We start from the raw sequence: 5,213 nt of genomic DNA, 5'->3' as shown, positions 1-5,213 counted from the left end.
TTCTTCAGTTTAAGTGCAGCCATTTTACCAGGACAGTCCAGCGTGTCTCCTGCTTGTAAAAGAAGGGAGGAAATTGCTCTGCGATATGACTAGGAAACCTCATGCTCGCCCAATGTTGATGGACTACAACTCCCACCATCTCTGACCATTGCCCATGCTGGCAGGGGGTGATGGGAGTTGGAGTACAGTAATGGCCTCAGGTTCTCTTATGCCTGGCTAATGGTTACATATGAGAAGTGGCTAAACTTAGTGTTTGCTAATATTGTTTGATGTGTAATCGAGATGCATTTAAGTCGGTCACTATGGCAAGTGCCACCTCTTAAAGCTATAGCTGACATAATGCGGTTGTATGCCAGTGCTTGGATGGACCAGACATTGCAGTAAAATGGGAATAATGCAACAATGTCATGGTACTTGAGAATCCCAGGTGCTATTTACATTATAGCTTGGGTAATGCAGTAATTTCTGAGAGTGCTGTCATTTTTCAGGTGATGTACAACGGCATATGATGAACATCTTGCCAGTTTTCCTTTCTTTAACAGGCTGGTACGGCCCATAACAATAAGGTGTCAATGCAACTGAGAGGTGACATGTAGTTCTCTGACAATCATGTTTCTCTCTATCACAAGAAGCCACAGCCAAGGAAAATAGGTGGGACTTCAAATGCCGCATATAAGCAGTCACACTTCCAGGTTCCTCCGTTTCTCTTCCCCAACGCTTGTGATGTTCTAAACCAGGCACAGGCAACCTTTGGCCCGCCAGATGTTTTGGCCTACAACACCCATGATCCCTAGCTAACAGGACGAGTAGTAAAGGATGATGGGAATTGTAATCCAAAACATCTGGAGGGCCGAAGGTTGCCTATGCCTGTTCTAAACCAATCTTAGGATTTCAGCAGAGTGTTCTGACTCATAACTTGGGATCATGAGACTACATAGCAAAGTCATCATGCCTCCCAGCAGGACAGTCTATGAAAAGAGCAATGGCAGGAGAGTTGGAAATCTCTGGTGCTGGCATGCAAGTTATTTTTACTACACGGAGATTAGGAAAGTGGATTCCTTTCACATGGCATCCTCTCTGTCTGGGCAAAAGTTGAAATAGCATCTCCAATGACAGGGCAAACGTACGGCAGAATGGAAATATTTTTCCTTACTCGCTCCAAGATTTTCTGTTTATGGCTTGAGATGCCTTGGTGTATCTCTCTAATGTTCTCAAGCTCTGCTTTGAAAGGAGCTATGAAATGCTCCCCCCCCTTCACTCACAACCCCCCTCTCGTCACCCTTTAATGAGTGGCTGCAGCAATCTGGAAGTTTGCCTCAACTGGGGGAAGTGAGCATTTGGTAATGTGTATTGCCAGCTGGTTGTATCCACCGCTTTCCAAGGGGATATTCCAGGAATCAAGGAGAGGCAGCCAGGAGAAATGTATTTGAAGTTGGAGAGGAATTTTGCACCTCATCTTTATGAATATTTTCTTGGTGGCTGGAGAAAGAGGAGGAGGAGAGGTGGGAGGGTGGGGAGACCAATATATGTATTTTATGAATCCAGCCTGAAAGTGTGGGCTGTGTGGGGGACTGGTCCTCCTTAATTTCGATACCAGCACACCTTCCAAACCTTTCCTCTTTGGGGGCCATGCTGCTGAACTTCAGCTACAATTTGCTGAATGTAAGGTGCTGGAAATTGCCAGACGGGTTCTGAAAATTGTCTTTCGGCAGCAGTCAATGGGAAAGGGGTTATTGGTTGCCAGACAGCCTCGTTCCCCACTTGGATTCGTTAGTTTTCTTTTGTGCTCATAGGAAGTGCTTCATGTGAGACTTGGTTGCTTCAGTCGGACTCCAGTGCCTCCCTTTGTGTGCCAGAGAGTGCAAAGGTACCTAGCGACAAGACTATAGATCCTTGAAGGGAAGATCGGGGAAGTGTGACAATAGCCGAAGTGAAAGACCCATTTAATTACAACAAATTGCATTTACACCGAAGACCTGTGAAGGTGCTGCCAGACACTGATCCCTGAAACTGAAACCCCTTTAGAACTCAGTTCACCAGCTGTGACTTAAAAGCAAACAGTTGAAGGGCTGTTTTTTAAGGTGTTGTTTTTATATGTATTTTATTATAAGCTGCCTGTTGGGCCCAGATAGGGTGAGATATAAATATGGTTGGTTGATAAGCAGAAATTCATTGGGTAGCCTTTAGCCAAGCCGCCCTGCTCTCGTCTTACACTATCTGTAATGTGGGTATAATATTAGCACTGGCCTAGCATGCAAGGTTATTAAAATGGTTGTTGAGATAACTACACATGTAAAAAGTGCCTTATGAATCCTACCTTATTATTTATCATGTATATTTTATTACCCCTCAAGGGATGGATGTCCAAAATGTATTTGGTAACCATTTCTATCATTCAAACCTCAGGTGTTTGAACTGGGTGGCTGTGACTGGCTAGACATCAGACAAATGCATCTAAGCCAAACTGAAATAAAGGCTTTGGTGGATGATGAAAAGGCACTTCATGAGAGAAGGGGTTTCGTGTTTTGTTGGTTTCATTTTGTTTTTGGACATATTTGTTACTTTAATAATAATAAAATCCACAGGGGTTATAAAATAGCAGGTAATTCACACACAATTAAGGCTAGCAAAGAAACATAACAAAATATGAGACAAAAACAAACCACAGCTTGACAGAGGGTTGGCCCTTTAAGAATCTAAGTTCCTCACAAAAGGGCGGAGCCTGGGAGAGGTAGTTTGGGAGCAGAGGCTTGAAAGGGCTCAGTCTGCTTTCCGCCTTTGTCAGAGAAAGTGGCTTGCTTTGAGCTCTCCAGGGTCCTGTAACTCCTGATCCACCTCGTCCTCGAGGCTCTGGCACCAGAGCAGGACAACAAGGATGGTAAGCAGGAGATAATAAAGAGGAATAAGTGGCTAGCAGGAGGCATTGAGGAAGGCTAGCCTGAGGGCACCGAAATGACAGTGGTTTAGGTTCAAGGTGACAACACTAGAAAACCTCCAGTGCTTTCTGGAACACCTTTCTCTGCTTCGCTGTGGTGACTGGTCCTGGGAGCAACTTCTACTGCACGGGTAACTCACCTGAGATTCCAAACAAAAGGGGACCACAGTTCATCTCCGCCCCCCTCACTTTTTACTTAATTCAAACCACAAAATTTGTGCACAATTGACCTATTAAGATGAATCAGATATGGATCTAAAAATCTTTTCAAAAAATTAGTGCTTGGATCGACTACGTTTGGTTCACCACTGTATGGAACATAATTGCTTAAAATGATATCTGACTGAAGACTGAGGCCTCTTTCTTCTGGATTTTTACTCGGAAACACAAAATGTTTCTTGTATGTTGACAAGGGGACTTTAAAGGCAGGATTGATTTATTCCTACAGGAGAACAAAATGTATATAAAAAAGGAGTATGGCCTCCGTGAGCAAATGGACTGAAAAATCCTTCTGCCCTACAAACTCCTGAGAATGAGCAGGGAGGATTAGGTGTGCAGCAGAGTCTTAAGAGGACATGAGGTGCCACCAACCCCTTTCTTTCATTATCAAAGTCTCCCTTTTCCTCCCCACCGCAGCTCAGTCCAATTAAAACTGACAGCTTGTTTACAGGGGATGGAAGAGAAGGCACAGAGTACAACAGGACACAGAAAGGAGAGAATCCAACAGCTCAGCATGCTGGGAGAAACTATTTCTATTTGAGAAATCTCAACATCATGTTCTGGGACCAGCATCCTTGCAGCTGCTACTGGGTTCCTGACTTCTGAGGCTTCCCACAGGGCCCCAGGACGTTTAGAAACCAGGGAAGATGTAGATTCCAACACCCCATTTGCTCTTGTTTTTGGCTGTCAGGCAGAAGCACCACTAGCTGAGGGCATTATTTTTGAAGAGAATGTGCCACAGCCAGGATTGCAACAGTGCGCAACTGCCACAAAGTGAAATTAGCAGGCCTTCTTAAATAACTTGAGGCTACTGGGAGATCTAATTCATTAACGCTTGGGTTGCCCGCTTTCAGAGCAGCTTCAAAAACAGACATGTTTACACCAGTTGCATTAACACCTCGTCATAAGCACAAAAACCCACAACTTCCACAATTAAGGGAGACACTAAAGGTGAGCAAAATTACAGCTTGTGCTTCTGGAGGAGAAGTTCACATGATTGATTCAGCATAATCTGAAAACAAACAAAATAAATAGGTTCATCACCCGGTACAAGGAATGATTGCCTGTATTGGCATTTACACTCTCTTATCACACTTTCTACTGTAAATAGATTTAAAATCCACCTTTTCATAGCCTCCAAATGGATACAGGACAAGTTCCACTGTTAGCCAGCATTCCTTCATTCAGGGCAGAATGTTTTCCTTTTCTGGACTTTCAAAACAGCAGCTTGAGAACAGGAATCCCAAAACTCCCTTAAACTAGCTCAAACTTGAAAGCAATCTTCCTGAGGAAATGTTAGCTCAGCCGCACCACAACAGACCTATCCAAAACCCCAGGCACCACATAGGGATGCTTTGGGCACAGAAGTACATAATGAAGTTACCAGATATTGGCAAAAAACCCATCTTTGCCAGCTATCGCAGGGCTATCCAGCCACACACCTGAGTTCACTCGACCCAATATACTTCCACTGTAGAATGACAGAGCTGGAGGAGGACTTTGCTTAGGACAACTGTGTGTGACAATCAGTTGCCTATGCTAAGCTCTGATTGTTATGTCGTAATGACCCTGAGGTGGGAGCTGACAGAACATTGGTGCATTTGGGTCAGAAAGCTGGTTCATCCCACCTAAAACTGCAGGCATGCCATAAGTCTCTGCCACATCCCTTGGGAGATTTGCAATGTGCCAAGTCTGTAGCTGCAGGTTAGAAATGGGAAAAGTTCTCACCTCTGGTCCCAGGAGGTGAAATGTGGAGCAAACCTCCGAGGCAAAGGCCTGATCCTTCCTTGGTTTGCTCCCCAGCAGCCCCTACTGCACTGCAGAGGCTCCCACTTAAAATGTAATTGGTTTGCAGATTTGAAATGAAAGGAATGTATGTTAAGACAGAAGACTGTTTCAAGGTCTCTCTCTCTCTCTCTCTCTCTCTCTCTCTCTCTCACACACACACACACACACACACACACAAACACACACACACACACACACACACACACACACACACCCCATACAGGAGCAGAGCCTCTATTTTAAAGGAATAAAATATGAAGTGTGCAGGAAA

The 5,213-nt window shown here is 44.5% G+C and overlaps 1 long non-coding RNA gene across 2 annotated transcripts; it reads right to left on the bottom strand.

Moving 5' to 3' along the window:
* Positions 1–4,869, bottom strand: LOC309335738. Of its 2 annotated transcripts, XR_014153689.1 has the most exons (3): positions 4,597–4,869; positions 4,120–4,166; positions 1–3,075 (listed from the first exon to the last, which is right to left on the bottom strand). It is a non-coding gene; the product is annotated as an uncharacterized lncRNA (long non-coding RNA). The 2 variants fall into 2 exon arrangements; XR_014153690.1 differs by lacking the exon at positions 1–3,075 and having other exon boundaries at positions 3,649–4,166.
* Positions 4,870–5,213: the final 344 nt, after the last annotated feature.

Source organism: Podarcis erhardii, assembly GCF_964252035.2.
Source record: "Podarcis erhardii genome assembly, chromosome: 2".
Lineage (NCBI taxonomy): Eukaryota > Metazoa > Chordata > Lepidosauria > Squamata > Lacertidae > Podarcis > Podarcis erhardii.
The sequence above is the reverse complement of the archived record's forward strand: the minus strand, read 5'-3'. Positions and strand labels throughout refer to the sequence as shown.